The following is a 19,035-nucleotide window of genomic DNA, read 5'->3' as shown; positions in this document are numbered from 1 at the left end:
GTGGGCGGGAGGGAGGGAGAAGGGAGATGGAGAGAAAGTAAAAGATTTTCTGTGTGTATTACAAATGTAAGACAGGAGGAGAAAGAAATATTCTTGTAGCAAGTTTTGTGCAAAGTTAAATTTCTGCCTGTAGAAATGTCATATTGTTTGCATGAACACTCTATGTACAAAGATAAGAAGTAGGTGAAGATGTCCAAGTCTTTTATGTTGTTTCCCTTGGAGACCAGTGACTGGACATAAGCTTTTGTTACACGAGCTGGACATTTATATCTAAATACTTATTTTAAAGTCAAGACTGTTCAAGACAAAGACACCCTAAGTCCCTCAAAGTGATAAGTAATGTGATGTTTATTTTGCCTTCAGCTCAGGCATGGGGTTCCCTCCCTGCCACCCCCCCCCCCACCAGCCCTTTTTGGTCTCTGTCAGTGTGTGCACATATATTCATGTGATTGGGGGGAGTTTTGTAAAGTTGTTTTTTCTATACTGTTATTTAGATGAAATTTTCAGGTGTGAACGAAGAGGCTCAATTTCACCCTGTAACTCAAAAAAAGCAAAAATCAATGGGTGCTTTCAGGGAAAGCTTTTCCTGGGCCAACATACAATCTCATTTATGGAAATTATAGGAGGATTCAAATATTGTTTTCTTTTAAAAGTAACCCACCGTTGTCTTCTTTTTTCTTATCTCAAAAATCTATGAGAAAAAGAAAGGCACAATGCCTTTGATCAATAATGCTAGGAATTGCATGTTTGGAAGCATCCATAGTCAAAGCATGTTTTTTTTTAAAAATATGTATTATCATGGTACAAGATCTTTTTCAGATGCAATGTGATGTTAGTTCCTTGCAAAAAAGGAAAAAGTGGTGGGGGGGGGGATATTTAGTAAAAAAAAAATGTGTTTTTAAAAACTGCTGTTTTTTTTGTATTTCATCCTTGCAAAAATTTATCATTTATTGCCCTAGTGAATTTTTAAAAAAGGTTTTCCTCTGCTCTTTTAAAAGATATGCCAAAATTAAAGTGGCAAGAAACATGAAGATAGTTCTGTTAACATGCCAATACTCAGAGATTCAAAGGGTCTGAAAAGGTATCTCAAAATAAACAGATAAAGACATGGTCTACTAAATTTTCTACAAACTGAAATTCTCTTTCCTTGCTAATCTTAAAATATTGTTTAAAAATCAGGATACGATTGAACATAGCAAATTAAGCAACTTAGTCTCTTTTTACCAGTTAAAATATTGCCATCCATTTGGTTGTTGGATGGAAAGAACTTAATTGATGTTGTGGCTCTTCTGTTACATAATTGTTGTGGTAGAGAAAAAAGGAGTGAAGGAACGAAGCCTTTGCCAAACTGAAATAGGGTGCTGCAGAACTGTGAGATACACACCATGCAATTACAATTAGATATATGTTCACATCCCTCTAAACGGAAGAAGTGGCACATGTTTTGAAGAAAGAGCACCTACTGATGCATAAATTGTACTTTTGGACTTCTATCTTGCACAAAGCTTCTTAAGACGTGAAAGCATTACATTTACATTTTTTTACATTTGCATATTGCCCTTTGTCCAAGAAGCTTGAAAGAATGTGTTCACTGTAGCCTTACAAATCCTTGTAAAGGGTAGACTAAGGAAGAGCTATCTGTCCAAATTCATCTTGTGAACTTGGAGTAAAGATTTACAGGTGAAAAATCCAGGTTGAAAACTTCATTCAGCTATGATAACAAACTGATTACAATCCCAGTATTAAGATCAGTTAGGTTGGTGTACATAAGAAAGAGGGCCTTTTAGTGGTGGTCCTATATCCTTGGAATTCCCTTTTTAAGAGGAAATTTGAGTGTTTCTATTTCCTTTTTCAAAAATCTATTTAAATCCATTTTATTATACAATCAGCTGGACCCTTACATTGTCCTGTATTTGTTTTAAATTGTAGTATTGTCTTACTTGTCTGATTGGACATTGTTTTGAGACACTGTTTTTATTTTACATACATACAATGAATTTCAACATTCTTATAACACTCATCCATCCTAAGAAAACGTTTACTTTGAATTCTTAAATACATACATTACAGTTCATGAGACTTATCTCTAAGTAGACATGTATAGGATTGTGTTATAAGGCAAATCTCAGTCTTAACTATCTGACGGATTGACTGTGAAACCTCAGTACTGCTCTTGGGAAGAAAAATAATGGGTGCATAATCAGTCCATGAAACTGAGTGGACTTGTCTTCTATTTGGAGAAAATAACTTTCTTTCCCAGCATTATCGTGAGTCTTAACCTCCCTCACCCTACCTCAAGATATCTTCTGACTAGGATCTCTTCCCAGGTTAGCCATCTCAAGTATGGTTGCATAAATCTCATGGCCTAACTGGAATTGTTAAGCTCATTCTTGGGATCTTCAAGGTGAGTGGCCAGAACTCTAGTTAATTAGGAGATGTTGATATTAGCAACATCCCAAGTTCACTGGTTAAAGCTAAGCTATTCCCAGTCAGGCAAGTCCTATTTCCCCTATCCAGGCTCTTGCATGCTACTCCTCTAACTTCTAACCAGGGTGAAGAACCTGAAGTACTAGGGCCCCTAAAAAAATTCAGTCTAGCCCATGAACTTCATCAAAGATTGCTTTTGAACTGTAATTTCAGATGGCAGAATTTTTTTCAAAGGCAGAAGCTATGCATAAGAAGCAAACTTATGAAGCATATTAACAGTTTGTACTTAAAGTAAATTAAATTGTGTTGATTCCCATCTACTATTTTGTCCTGGCCTCACCTCAGACAAGTTGCAAACACTTGCCCTAATCCATTATCAGCATTGCTCAGATCCCAGGTTCTACTGTCTATCTTGGAGGCACCTGGGCACAATGGGTAAATGTGTGGAGTGAACACTACAAACCTATCATGCAAGTTGACAAATTTAATCTCAAATATTTTCCATTTAGGGCTAAGGAACAGAAGCACCAGTATCTTCAAGGTGCTTCTTTCTGCCCCAAAGAATTAGCAGGACGCCATTCTTTATTCAGCATACAGATAAACTGAGGATCCAAGAGCCTCAAGATAAAGTGATGGCCAGCAGTTTGGATAGCTGAGGTCTGCACTTGTCTCAAGTGACGTGCCATGGGCCAGAAACTGGACGGGGCAGTAGAAAAACTAAAATTGATATAATCTAAATTCAATCTGAATTAAAATTGAATGTTAACTGTGATGGAATGGAATTATGAAGGCCAGGCTCAGGGAGATAAGTGTTTTCTTAGTTCACCGCAAGGGTGCGGGAACTACAAGAGGATGAGGCTGGCACCTCCCTGAGGAATTCATGGTGTTGTGGCTGGCTGGCTTGGGAGCTGGGGTTTCAGTCTGGGAAGATTCTTGCTATACGTTGTAGCTAATAAACATAGCTGAACTGATTTTGCATTGTCTCTTGGAGTTCTTTGGGCTAGGCCTGACATTAACAAATCAAAATATTTTGTATGACTCCCTTGAGTCAAGCTTGATTCTTGGTGATTTTATGAACAGATCCATGTAACGTTCTTGGTAACAATTTGGAAAGAGTTTGCTATTCTCTTCTTCAGGGCTGATTTTTCACTTCCCAGATGAGCGTACAGCCAGGGGTTTTCCTGATGGCCTCCAATCCAGCTACAAACCAAATCATATTTAGCTTTTTCCAAAATTTAATAATGTCTCCCTCCCATTGCCTAAATGATTACAATTGGTGCCCATTTGTAGAGTGTCTGTATCCAGATTTTGGGAAGCTACATGTGGCTGTGAAGATTTACATTGTGCACTCCAGTCTAAGAATGAGGGTTCCATAGGAGCCAGTCAAGTTATTTAATTTTACCACTGACTGTAAACCAGGAGCTCCTCATTTGGTCAATATGTTAGAAGCTGATGTGTAGAAACTTGCTACCCACATAAAAAGGAGTGGTGCTTTAACTACATGATTGTAGCTACTATCTCAACTTTTTTGACATCCCTGCAGACACCCTGGATGTGTCTGAACCACAAGCAGAGAAGACTGCCTTAGTACATTTAAAAAGGATGCTTAAGAGGCCTTGTTGTAGGGAAGAAACATACATAGAGCCTGATCTAGCTTTTCCATGGAAAATATCCTCCCAAGTATTTTTGTGACTCCAAGACACGACTGAGAACAGGCCAGATTCAGTGAGAAATTAGCCCAACGCCATCATGCTTATTGGGAATATAGCTGTGATTGAGAATTGGGCAAGCTTGCCTTTTCTTCATAATAAAAATGGCCATTTTAATGCACATCTAATAAGTGTGGCTTAATGTAACATCTAATTTTGCTTTCAATATCAGAAGATTTGGGGGATAGAAGAGATGGTTCAAATAAAGGGAGAACCCAAAGTAGCCAATGTATCCAAATGTTAATAATTCCTCTGCCCTGGAAAAAAAGTGCTTGCCTCTAATGAAAGCAGTAAATTAGACCCCAGGGTTTCTTTTCTGGTCATAGCAAATAGTGATGTTATATCGTGATGTTTATAGAAGATCTTACGTGTAAATGAAGAAAAAGAGATTAGAAATATGCTTAGGGATTGTCAAGAGGTTAATTTCCACAATAAGAAAGGACAATATTCAAATATTAAGAGGAATGTTTTTCTATTTAGGGGTCTTTTTTTCATTAAACAAGAAAAAGATATTACTATAGAACTGAACTGGAGGTAATAGATGACAGGGTAATAAATGCAAGAGGACATCTGTAATTCTTAGCTAGTTAACAGCAGGGATTACAAATTCAGGCTTGTCATGTTGCATTTGCAATTTGAAAAGGAAGGAAAGAGCCACCAGAGAGAATTCAGTAGCCAAATTTGCACTGTCTTTCCATAAAACACATGAGGCTTTTCACATCAGTTTCATTCACTTGTCTCTAGGAGAACTCTGTAATCCAAATTTCATGCCAAGAAAAGTTAAAATTTGTCCATCTGTATGAATTATGCATCTCCAACATATTTCATCATTTATTTTATTTTATATTGTAATTTCTGCAACTTTGCAATGCTTCTGCTGAGAGAGAGATACGGGGTAACGCATGTTAAAACATGATCAGTTCAGTTAGAATCTACAGTTTATTTATATTATTCGATATAGCTCTTTCTATAGCAAACATTCACAACGGTGTATAATTGAAGAAACAAAACTCTTTAAAACAATGGGAAAAAACTTGAAAAAATTTAACCGTAGCCAGGAGAATCTGCATAAAGGATACCTAGAGATCTGTGGTGATATATGTGTATATATATTCAGCAATTCATGAAAAATAACTATATTTATGCATCTTGTGTATCTTAAAGGTTCTCATCATTCATTTGAACATTTCAGCTGTATTACTGTGGCTGAATTGTTTTGCTAAACAATGCACCAGAGCGTTCTGCACTCATTCCCTTGTTGACCCACAAAGTTTAGCATTTACAGTATCCTTTAACTACCCAAGGTCTACTTGTTTTGCTATGGTTTCATCTGCTTTTAAAGTATTTTATAGCTATACAATCTTATAAAAGTAGAATGGCGATTCCTCAGTTCTCTGTGAGTAGGTCACTGTCAGCTTCTGGACGGAGCATGTCGTTTAATTCAGGTTAGGGCCTCAGCCGAGGCAAAAGTTCTAAATTCTTATTTCCTTTCAAAACTTCTTCCTGACCAGGAAGATGATAGAGTTTCTCACCATTAAACTATCTACTCCTCTCAAGTATTATCAGGAGCTAAATAGCCTCCTTCCCCATCAAACCTACACCTTCGCTATTAGTTGCATTTAGACAGAAATGTCTCAGTCCAGACAGAAACAAGCACTGCTGGGACTTCCAAGGAAGATGGTTAAGTTCATAAGAGGGCAAAGCTTCTGAATGATGTGCTATCAGCACTTCAATCACTTTGTAAAAACGTGCAATTCCTCAGTTTCGATGAAGTCTGCCTATCAAGATCCCCTCTTCTGACTCAAAGATCATGAACCCTAAGAAGGGAGAGCAGGATCTGAAAATGCCTTATCTATAATTTCCATCTGGACAGTAGATTGTATAAGGGCATAGGTTATCTGGCCACAGTGTTCTTCACTATAGTAAGAAGCACATTCTTTCTGTTTAAGCCATGGTGTTTTTTTCCTGACCTGAATGTATACATAAACATAAATATATGCAGCATTTATGCAAATCTATTCCTCACTCTTTGTTTCATATTTTTGGTGATGCCTAAGTAGCCTCCTTAGTGCCTTCAGCTTGATACTGATAATTGGAATGCATGGAGCTAATTTGAATGCACAGAGACAGACACTCCTTGGCAACCCTTAGTGCATGGGGACAGGTACTATATCCGTCTCCTTTTTTCTCTGGGCTAGATTCTTCTGCTTCCACAACTACGTTGCCCAGCTCCTCAGCTGCTAGATATGCATCCCTGAATATGCCATACAAATACTACAGCCTTCAGTATTCCAAGAAAGTTATCCCTACATGAAGAATGGGCAGAAAAATCATGTTTTGATGGGATGGGAAACCTTTGCTCCCTCCCCAACCTCTCTCCTCTGAGGCCCCCTCTTTTCCTGAATGCCCAGCTCCAAGGAAGAAATGAGAAGCCAACCCAAGACATTATCTTCCAGCATTTCCAAAACACTGACTTGCACTTCGCTTCCCCTAAGGGGAAAAGCATGGTTCAGGTTCATTTTCCTTCTGTCGCCTTGCCCCAGAAACCAACAGGATGAAGTGGTGGGGAGGAAGGAAAAGAGGTGGCAGGTGGCCCTTCGCAGGAACAAATTTTACTGCTGCTAAATGTTTCCCATGCCTGAGCTGAGGGACAGGATTACAGTCAGAGATGTCTGTGGCTTCATGTGGAGAAGGATTAAACATCTCTTCTCCTCCCTACCTTTTCAAAAACCTCTTTTTAGTTAGAACAAAACTGTTTTTTCAGTTGGAACACAATCTAAAACCACCAGGAAACAGTCACCTCATTCATTACATAGTTATTTTGGCCCTGGCAGACGTGCAGAAGCAGGGAGTCTTCAAACCAAATGCAATATTTTCAGAACTGATTGCTATTCTGTGAGATAGGACAGAAAGGGCCAAAAACTCCCTGAAAGAAAAAGGTGAGCAAGTCATGAAAAAAAATAGCAACTTGTGGACACCTAGTGCTAAATTCCTCACAGTTCGTGAACTAAAATTTGCACCAAATGGAGGAGAGGGACAAGTCTCTCGTATTTATCAGCAAAGGCAGATTAGTATAATTGGTTCCCCTCTCCCACAAAATCCTTCTGACAGCGAGAAAGCGATCATCAAGGTCAGCAGAAAACAGGCATACAACTGAAGCCTAGATGGCTTAATGAAGGTAACTCATTTGGAAGGGCATCAGATAGGCTCCTTCAAGAAGGAGCCCGAGGCTAGCTTTGGCCAAATAAGTTGCAAATGAACAAAGTCTTCAGAATTCCAGAGGTATCAGAACACTCTGTGTTTCAGATCTTTTTACATTTACCCAAAGAGTTGGAAAAATAACCATTGTGGTGGCAACATCAGAGATGCAGGCAAGACTGCAGCTCTAACACAATGAAAATGTGGTCACAGGAAACCGCAACATGTGGCATATGCACCCATGACCATTTTATTAAATAAGGCAAAGCATCAAATCCCACAACAAAAACCAAGGTTCATATATATTATCCAAGGCTGCTCAAGTAAAAGATCATCATCATCATCATCATCATCATCATCATCATCACCATGCAAGTAAACAACTGTTGCCTTACCATGGCATTAAAAAAAAACAACAGAAGCCTGGGTTGGCCATCCTACCATGTCTTGTCAGAGCCTGAACTGAAAAAACAGGAGGCAAATCCTCGGAGCTGGAAGGTGATAGCAAGGAGCTGATCCTGGTGGGATTTGGGCCCACCAAATGATGCCGAGTGTAAAAAGACAATATTTTGGCCAACCTGGTTATTTTCTGGTGTCTCAAGAATGTAGTTTGATAAACCCAAGGCTGTAGTCATTAGTACAGTACCAGCTTCATGTGCAGAAGGCCCTGAGATCAATCCCTGGTATCTCCAAGTAATTCCTGGAGAGCGGTTTTCAGTCAGTGGCTAGGCTAACTGGACCAATGATTTGATTCACAGCTGTCTGTGTTTGCATGTGTGAATGGTAAGGCCTTTCAGGTCAAGCAGAAAATAGTCATCTTATCCTACCTTCTGGTTCTTCCCTCTGATTCTGAAATTCTAGTTTTTTTCTTGGAGACCCTGAGAAGAAGAGTAGAATTCTGCAACTTCAGATCAGCCCTTGAGAAATAGGAATCCCATATCACTTTTGCCCTCTAGAAGTCTTGGACTACAACTCCCTTTTGTTTAGAGCTGGAATGGCTATTGGCTGTGCTAGCTGGGATGATGGGAATTATAGTCCAAAACATAAAAACAGCATCAGATGGTGGATGATTGACATTTGATGATGAGGAGAAGCAGCAAGCTTTCCTGGAAGCAGTTTTAAAAACACACAATGAATGCCCTTTGGGAAAACAACACAATATTTGATCATTTCAAAGAGACCCCTGCAATGCTTCCAATAAGAAAAGAACACACTCCTGCTTCTTTGTTTAATATGCAATTAAACATGCATTGTTACTGGAATGTCATGGAGTGGATTCATACAGTTAATACAAAAAAAAAGTGGTTATTTGCTTTTGAACTGTGTCTGTGTAGCAAATAAAGGAATAAATAAAATTGTTGTTAATATAGCTCCAAACAAATGGACCATCAAACAAATCAACCCAAAGTTCTCACTGGAGGCACAAATGACCAGGCTGAGATTATGCTACTTCAGACACATTATGCAAAGACCTAGGTCTCTGGAGAAGGCTCTAATGCTGGGAAAAGTGGAAGGAAAGAGAAGAAAGAGGATGACCAGCAGCAAGGTGAAAGATTGAAAGCAAAAGGAGAAGAGGACGGCAGAGGATGAGATGGTTAGATAGCATCACTGAAGCAATGAGCATGAAACTGAGCAAACTCAGGGAGGCAGTGAAGGACAGGAAAGCCTGGCGCGATATGGTTCATGGGGTCACGAAGAGTCGGACACGACTTAACGACTGAACAACAACAACAAAGCAGCAAGGTGGTTAGCCATAGGGGCACCATTGGAAGACTTGAAGGACCAGGTTAGGGACAGATCATCATGGAGAAAATCTATGTGTTTGCTAAAAGGCAACAACAACTGGGTGATGCATAATCAGTCAATCAACCAATCAATCAATCAATCATATAGCTCAGTCTGTTTTGATATTGGTCATATTTGCTCATTTGAATTATACTGTGACGGAGAGGTCTTTCAGAGGTAAATCCTAACCTCCCCCTTCTTCCTTTTCTTACCATCCCTTTCTCATTGGCTGAAAAATCCACTGGGTGCCATGTTTGCAGAACTAAGGGCATGGATACAGACAAGCCCTGATGAGAGTTAATGAGTGATTAATTAGCTCCTTCAGAGAAGAGTTATTTTCAGTAAACAAGTCTGAAGCAGGCGGCATAGGGAGAGATTGGCTGGCAAAGAGGAAGAGATGGTTGCTTTAACGGCAGAACATAAATGAAGAGAAGGATATTGCACAGCAAAATAGTGACAGGTGATAAAACTGTACATGGGCATACAGATATAAATGGTCCCATTACCCTCTTTCCCGGTCAGTGGACTCAACATCATGCACTGGCTACCACTTTCCTCCCCATTTCCCTTTCCTCTCTTCTTTCAAGCCGAAGTAAATTAAATTAAGAAAAAAGTCACTGTGGTGCAATTTGGGTCAGTGCTGTCCAGATGGATTCAGAGGCTCTTACCCACCTCTGACCTTTTTCACCCTTCCCCCACGTGGCTGCAAGGGAGGTGAAAACCAAAATGGCCATTGAGAGAGTGCCTAGAGCTGTCTTTCTCAACCTTGACAACTTTAAGAGGTGTGGACTTCAACTCCCAGAATTCCCCAGCCAGTCATGCTGGCTGGAGAATTCTGAGAGCTGAAGTCCACACCTCTTAAAGTTGCCAAGGTTGAGAAACACTGGCCTAGAGAGTTATTTTTATAGGACCACTCTAGGATTTTGTCTCAAGTTCAGGACAGTTCCCAGGATATATGTGATAAGTGGGAGTTAGTTCAGCTCTATCCAAGACTGGGTCTCCTTAACGCTGAATTTAACCCCCCTGAAGTTTGCTTGATGGAATAAATAGACCCATTTTGGAGTTTCCATGATACATTGCCTCCTTCCCCCATTAAATATGATGTGGAAGAAGAGCCACTTATAATTTGTAGGAATTATTCCTGAGGAGGGACCCACAAAATTGCATAGTGTCCTTAAGTTTATATTTCATGACACAGTACAGCCGGGTTAAAAAGGAGGAGTTGGCAACACTACCACTCTCATAAATTTCATAACATGCTTCCCATGATTTGTGACAAAAAGCAACCCATGGCCTAAAATAAGAAAATGGAAAGTGAGAGATCATTGCTCCTTCTAGCTCAGTCTTGGCCATGCAGACTGGTCATTTGATAACCAAGTCCTGATAACAGCTCTACTATTTCTAGTACTTTGAAGACCTAGCGGCTTGGCAACAAGTTTTCCAAAATCATGACTTACCTTGAGAAGTTAGTATGTCAGTTCTACCCCTTATTTTTCAATGGGTAAAACATAGATCCAGACAGTAACTTCCCTCTATAGCTGTACATGTCAAAAAAAATCTGTGTGTGTGTAGGGAAAACTAACATGAAAAACATGAGTTGTTTTCCTTTTTTCAAAGCCTTATGAGAAAGGGATTCTGATTTTTTAAAAGATATTTTCCAATATTTAATTCTAAAATGATACTTAAAATGCTTAAACTGTGAAAGAACCAGTTTGCATTTGGAACGACAGAATATCAAATCCAGAAATATGTGAAAGAGTAGAAAAGCTTATTTCCATAGAAGTAAACCTAGATTTCAAAAGTCCATGAAAACATAAGTGATAAAAATACAGATTCAGAAGTAGTTGAAATTACCGATAGCACTGTAATATTATTTCAGATTCAGAAAATGAAATGGATTAAGCAACATTTCATGTGTCAACATGATTATTTTAAGCCTTGTTTCCCACCTCCCACTTTATCTCAGCTTTTTCTGAAAATTAAATGTTTTCTGTGTTTTTCTTTTTTCCAATTTTTTGTACACCAAATTCTCTTAAACAGGCAAAAATGAACAGATGTACATCACCTATAGCTCAGCCCAGCATATGGCTCTGTTTGTAATAAACATTTAGAACATTTTAAAATAAATTCAAATAAGAAGCATATAATTATTGTTTGAATAACAATATACTTTTCAGGGTTATATAACGAATACACTTACATTTCGAAATTGTATTTCTATGGGTATATATACTTATTTTAAAAAATAAAAGATACTAAAAAATAAGTTATAGATACTTCAATTTTTTTCAACATTACTAGGTATTTCCAAAGAACAAAGGTTACTTCAATATTTCTGAATATATTACTTTTTTTAAAAAAAGAGTAAAATTCCTCTGAGTTCAGCATGGAAATCTCCATGCGGTTGTCTTGGCAACAGTATGCAAGTGGTTTGCCATGACCTTCTTCCCTTGTTTTTTTTTTTTTTTTTTTAACTTCCCAGTCATGCCTGTGCTTCTGGGAGTTCCTGGTGGTCTCCCATCCAGGTCTGATCCTGTTAAGCTTTTTGAGGTCAGCCACACGTGGCTAAAATCCTCAGGGGTGGAAATCCAAGGAAGCTGTTCAAGTCTTGAAATCGTGTTGGATACCCTCTGATATCGTATCATCGGGGGCTAGATGAAGTGGATTACAAAATGTCCTGATTAGAAAAAGGACTCTTGGTCAATGAAAAGGCAGTTCCAGGAACAGGTAACTCATGAGAAAATGTGTGAGAGAAATTTAATAAATAAATACTTTCCTAGGTTTCCTCTGACTATGTAACACCGCTTGTCAAGCTGGCAGTTTACCGCTGTGCTCTGCTCTCTAGACAGCACAGAGAGACTCAGATGTATTCACAATAAAAGTTTTTAAATAATATATAAGAAGATACTAATTTTGGAGCAGTCACATGTTAAATTATCTTAGCACAAGGATGGCTTTAAGAGAGAGGGAGAAGTTTCATTCTGGAAGTGAGCCAAGACAACACACGGCCTTGATTACCGTTGTGGATATATATTGCTCTTGTAATGGCAATTCCATTTATTAAGGAGTGGAGAAGTTTCAGGTAGGTAGGTAGGTAGGTAGACAGATAGATATGGATGGATGGATGGATGGATGGATGGATGGATGGATGGATGGATGGATGGGTGGATAGAGATGGATGATAGATAGATAGATAGATAGATAGATAGATAGATAGATAGATAGATAGATAGATAGATAGATAGATAGATAGATCAGAAACTTCTCTACTCCCTAATAAATGGCATTGCTATCATAATCACCTCAACTCCTCCCCCTCCACAACACAACACACCAGAAGACAAGATAACAATAACAGAAGTACTCTCCTGGGTTGTCTCCCCTCCCAATGGGTCTAGTAATCCTGGGTTACCTTATCTTGCAGGGCTGACATAACTCTCAGGCTGCATGGGTACCTGTTGAAGCCCACACACCCAAACCGAGCCCAAACCAATATGCAAACAAGGGGAGTCTGTGGGGAACGGATCAATAAAATCAAGGCAGTGGCTGCAATGATGTGATCAAGCCCCACCCTCTCTTCCATTGTGATGTGTGTAAAAAAGGTGGGGTTTCAATCCCATGGTTGTGGCCACCACCTTGACTTCTTTGACCCCCAAAAGTGGACACCCCTGGTGTGAATTGAATCTCAACTGCTTGGTCCCTCTTCTTTTTGCAATGTGTTTATGGCAGGGAAAGGCTATTGCATCCACAGCAGGCTGATTTTGCAGGGTTTCAAAATTCAGAAAATTCACCCACTTTTAAGAGTAAGATCTGAGCAGAAAACAAAACAAAATCACAAAGGCCATCTTGTTGTTTTGGGATAGTCACTGCTACACAGGGCTGCTCAACTATTTTTCATGGGACAGCTTTTATTTACCTCCAGGGAATATTCTTTTACAGTCATTGCTGATGTTGTTTATTCACTGGCTAAAAACACTAAAAAAACAGGACAACCCCTTTTTGCAAAATATGTGGAATAGTGACTGCACATTTTGCTTTGTATTTTATTTTCTAGGAAGATTGGAGACTGCTTTTTTTTTTAATGCAAGTTGGGAATTTGGGTATTATGAATCATCTGGGGCAACTGCCTCTGTGTCTTCTCTTGGGGACATCCATATGATAGATTGATAAACATAGACATAGACATATAGACATAATAATAATAATATTTATATATATTAATTATAATATAATATTATAATTATATATAATAATAATAATAATAACAACAACAACAACAAAGTAGCAACAATGGTGCATTGGAATATCTGCAAGAAATACCATCTGCCTGCAAGCAAGAACTGGTGGGGCCACAAAACAGACCAAGTAATAGAAAATGAAGAAGCTAAAGTGCTCTGGGACTTTGGAATTCAAACAGACAAGCACCTGCCACACAACAGCCCAGACTTAACAACTGTTGATAGGAAAGACAAAGAAGTCTGGATAGTGGACAGTGCAATACCTGGAGACAGCAGAAGAGAAGAGAAGAGAAAGAACTGGAGAAAATCACAAGATACAAAGACCTGCAAATAGAAGTAGAACAACTATGGCAAAAGAAAGCAAAGATAATACCAGTAGTAATAGGCACCTTGGGTGCAATCCCAAAACATCTGGAGCACCACTCAAACACCATCGGCATTGACAAAATCACCATCAGTCCATTGCAAAAGGCAGCTTTACTTGGAACAGCTTATATCCTGTGAGGACACTAACACCATCAAACAACAACATCTGCCTATCCCAGGTCCTTGGGAAGGACTCGATAGATGGATAAAAATGCCAAATCCAATCTGAACAGTTGGCTGACTATGCAACCAACAATAATAATTTATTAAACTTGTATGCCACTTGATTCAATGGGCAGCTTGCAACAATCACACAAAGAAATTACAATAAAAATCAGTAAAAGATAATGTTTTCCAAGGACTGGACACACTACAGCATAGAAGATAACTGTACAAAATACTTTATCGTAGCACACATCTTTCCTGTTGCCCTGGGTTCGTTCCATCCTCCTAGGCTTTGCAAGTTGATGTAGCCACATGAATCTTTGATGGTTAGTCCTTATAACAAATAAAAGTCTTAACGTTTGTAAAGTGGCATACACCCTTCACCTCCCTCCAAAGGTTCTTGCACTTGTTGGGGTTAGGTGCTGGCCCAGTGTGGTTGCTCCTCTTCTGGTTCCTACCAAGCTCCAGGCCAAGCTCTAAGGATCACACCACAATGGGCTGTTAACATAGCTTGTGGTCCTGGCAGTTGACTAATAGCTCTCTTGCTTCCTGAAATAGGTTGTCAATCATCCTTCTTGACAACCTTTACTTTATGTGAGATGGGCAGCTGTACAAATACAACAAACAAACAAACAAACAAATAAATAAATTATCAGATGTTGCTTCCTGCTTCCTCCACTGCTTGGTGTCTTCTTATCCTTCTTCTTCTACACACCCATACTTTTGTAGGCTAAGGGCCTGGGTGGGGTGAAGCTGCCTATGGATGTTGGCATGTTCCTAAAAATGCCAGGGTGTGGCTCCGTTAGCCAGACACACGGAATGCCACGTGTGGATGCCTGTGAATAAACTGTGAGGGGAGGCAGGGATGAATGGATGAATGGATGAATGGATGAATGAATGAATGAATGAGCCCATCTTCTCTCACATTTCTGGGGCTGTAAACTTTTATGGCCCTTTGAGAGAAAGCATAAGCTTAGCCTTGGGGAAGTGGGGGTGGGAAGTGTTTCTGCCTGACTGCAGCTGCTTTTCCCAAATACAGACAGCAACCCCAGCTTCATTCCCTCCCAGACTAAGATAAAAGACAGCAAACGCAATGAAGCAAGGGGTCTCACTCTCCCTCACCAAAGGCCTGGGTGAAAAGCAGATCTTCACGGCTCTTCTAAACAACAGCAGAGCGGGGCCATCCAGATTTCAGGGGAACCTTGTTCCAGAGGTTCCAGAGTAGCCAGCACTTAACATGCCAAAGTTGTAAATTATCCATTAATTCTAGGCTTGGTTTTTTCCTCCCAATGGCATGAAGATGAGTAATTGCCAGATCCACAGAGTAACCCTTTATGTAGCTTTTCCTAACTTGGCACTCTCTAAATTTGCTGAATTATAATGTCCATAATTTCCATCAGGTTGGCTGGGAATTATAGGAGATATAGTAGACCTATCTTGATGTCATCAAGTTGGGAAAGACTGTCTTAGTGGCTCTGTAGTAGTTCAAAATTGAACTCTATCTATCTATCTATCTATCTATCTATCTATCTATCTATCTATCTATCTATCTATCTATCTACCTATCTATCTATGTATCTATCGAACTTATCCAGCCACCTATCTCACATAGTGACCCTAGGTGGCTCACAACAACCAATAAAAACAATGGAATAACCTTTCCCACCAGGTGCCAGACAAACCAAACTATTCATCTCCTGTCTCCACCCCATCTTAGCCTAAAGTCTGGGGAAATAGTGAGGTCTTCATGGTCCTCCGGAAGGCTAAACAGGTAGGGACCCCTCAAATTTCAGGTGGGAGGCTATTGCAAAGGGCTGGGATGGCTACAGAGAAGGCATGCCTCCAAGGTCCTATCAGGTGACAACAGTTAAGAGAAGGGACCTGGAGCATGCCCACCCTATATGACCTAGTGGGATGGGCAGATTCTCTTGGGAAGAGGCGGTCCCACAAATAACCTGGCCCTGTGCCATGTTGGGCTTCGAAGGTGATAACCAGCACCTTGAATTGCACCCAGAAAACAACTGGGAGCCAGTGCAGCTCATGTAATACCAGTGTAACTCAGGCAAACCATGGGGTGACCAGAACTGCACATGCCACTGCATTCTGGACCAGCTGCAGCTTCTGGATAGTCTTCAAGGGCAGCCCCATTTGGAGCATATTGCAGTAATCTAGACCATCAGATAAAGGATGTTCCCACTTTAAATATTTCTGCCATTAATTCAGTAAGCAGTCTCAGGCACCCACCTTCAGTAATACTACTGAGCTATCCTTTGGAGGTGGAAGAACTACAAGATACTGTATGTATAAGAATTTGATCATCCTATAGCATATAGTCAAGCATGATTATAAACTATAATTTACCATAGGTACGTAACAGATGCATTGTTCAATCCTGCCCACCAATTCCCACAAGACTTTTGGTCTTAATTAGAAATTTGCCCATCTCTGTTGTAAAATTCTAGGCCATAACGAGAGGTAGTTACAAAATGGCTGAGGACTGAATATAAAGGACAAAATGTATATTATTTTTATTATTCAGGTGCAAATGTTTAAAAGCCAGTTACCATGGTAATCTAGTTTGGTTCATCATTACCATAGCAATTACAATTCATAGGATGTTGTTTAAGGGTAGAAATACACCAGCTCACTGTAAATTTAATCTAAAGGAGAATAACTATATTTTAAAATATTAAAGTTTCATAATCAGTTCTCAAATGTCATGCCCTTGAGGGGGTTGAATAAGTATTTCAAGCATAATTACCTAGAATAGTTTGACCTGTTACATCAAGATGATACAAGATGTCTTGTTCCAGAACCAGTTTTTTTAAACAGCAAATTCCCATGTGATACCAAGAACATTTTTTTAAAAATTTGCTATAGCCTCTCCAGCACAAGGGAGATATCTCCAGTTTATAGAACAGCCTTATAGGACTAGTCCTACTTTCTAGTTGGATTTTCAGCTCTTGAAATAGCCCCACCTCACATCTTGGACCACCCTGAGCAGTAACCTGTCCCAACTCCTTCCTTGTGGGGATGAATCCACTTCCCGTTAACTATATGTGGAAAATATAACATTTAAATATATCTATGACCCTTTTTTAGGCTTGAAAGCCAAGCACGGTTAGACCTAGCTAGTACTTGGATGGAGAACCTTAGGGAACAGCCAGGCTGTAGGCTTGACTGGAACAGCAAGCAAACATCCCTGAAGGAGACAATGGGAACCATTCCTGGACCAATGCCAAGAAACATGCATGGAAATGTCTATATATTTACCAGAATATATTCACCACTCAACTCAGTGGAATGTTTCATTCATTTTACAGTACCGTACTTATAACTTCGTTTTGTTTTTCTTCTCAGTACAGATCAAAATCTGCAGGAAAGTTAGACTATCATGAGGTGATGAAACTTACCAAATGGCACAGACATTGGGGGAGGTTTTTTCAAGTTCCATGGTCTTTTGGGTCTGGCCACTCTGAATTCATGTGTTGATTGACTGAAGGTCCCAGTGGGGGTGGCATTGCCAAATCTCTGACACCTGACTTATGTTGTGTTGGCAGGGGGTCAGGGGTGCTGGCGGAGATGATTGTGAGATTGTAACTATGTGAATGCAAGTCTGGCTGGGAATTTGGATATTGCAGGCAAAGATGAATGAGAGATAGAGTCACACCAAATTCACTGTTACAGTGGGGAGGGAGACAGGCAATCTTGTTCTGATCTCCCCTTCTGGCTTAGTTTACCCATACCTCTGTCTCAGTGGTTAGATTGCTGGCATATCTGGCCTCAAGCTGTTTATGGCCAACACCAGGTGTGTAAGTAACAAGATTTCATTCATTTATGATTTGGTGGTAGATGAATGTGCAGATTTAGAGTGTGTTACCATGATCCGGTTGGGTGAGGATGGTGACTTCACCCTCTCAGAGATCTGCTATCCTGGATTTCAAGTCTTTTATCAACCTCAGTGACAGGGTGGTGGCACTGATCTTTAAAGATTCTCTATTAGTGACTAGGGTCTCTACTCCTGAGGCAGTGGGGTGTGAATACCTATAGGCAAGGCCAGAGAGACAAGCTAGGGATCTTCTGGTGTACCAGCTGCCCTATTGCCTGGCAGGATGCCTCCCAAGCTGCTTGATGGTCTCTGGGCTGGTTTTGGAGCTGCCTCAATTTTTAGTCTTAGTTAACTTCAGTCTCCATGCCCTGGGGCCCTGGCTGAGAAATCCTTGGGAATTCATAGGCTCCATGGTAACCATGGGCATATCTCAAGTAATTTCAGATTCAACCCATATAGGCAGTCAAACACAGACCTCTCTTTTGCCTTGCAGCAGTTCTATAGTGGTCTGCCTATTATTGCAATAATGCATTATTATCAACCTTTGCCCTAGTCCAAGCACTTCCTGGTCCAGATTTATTTATTTATTTATTTATTTATTTATTTATTTGGCTGCCCAATTCCAGTGGACTCCACTTGTGACTGACTGCCACCTGTGACTTTCATGGGGAGACTGGACCAACAGCAATGGTCCATCCCAGGTGAATTATGGGACCAGTTTGTTTATCTGTAAACTTATGGGAAGTTCAGTTGAGTGCTTGGTTGCCCACTGACAACAGGAAGCAACCTGGGCCCTTGACAAGATTGCTCCTGTGTGGCTTCTTTCTGTATGTTGATCCTAGGTGGCACCTTGGCTTAACAAAGGACTCTTTGCAGTGAGAGAAGCAACACCTAGAGCACCAGTTGAGTTTGACAAAAAGAGAGCCTGACCAAGCTCAGGTTCAAGCCTACACCATGATGATAAGAGAGGTGAAGCACCATTATCTCTCTCTTACTACATTAGCAGGCTTCAGGCCAGCAGCCTTGTTTAAGGTAGCCAACGCCCTAAACAGACAGCAGGTAGTTCTCCCATCTGGCTGCTATGACCAATCTGAGCAGCACTTTGCTGATGAAGTTACTCAGATTCACCAATCTGTTGATTCTTCATGAGCAGAGTCCTCTGCAGTGACTGAGACAATGTCTTGCAATGTGTCAGCTCTTCAAGGTGGAGCAGTCTGCTTTCTTCAACCAGAATTGACCCATCCAATTCATTTGACCTGGGAGAAACTGCTGGTAGTCCTCCATTTCTGAGAGATACATGCCACAGAGGCTCATATGC

The sequence above is a fragment of the Python bivittatus genome, unplaced genomic scaffold (assembly GCF_059951505.1).
Source record: "Python bivittatus isolate LINGU-HERP-01145 unplaced genomic scaffold, Pbiv_v1 ctg000410_np1212, whole genome shotgun sequence".
Taxonomy (NCBI): Eukaryota; Metazoa; Chordata; class Lepidosauria; order Squamata; family Pythonidae; genus Python; species Python bivittatus.
Note: the sequence above shows the minus strand (reverse complement) of the source record.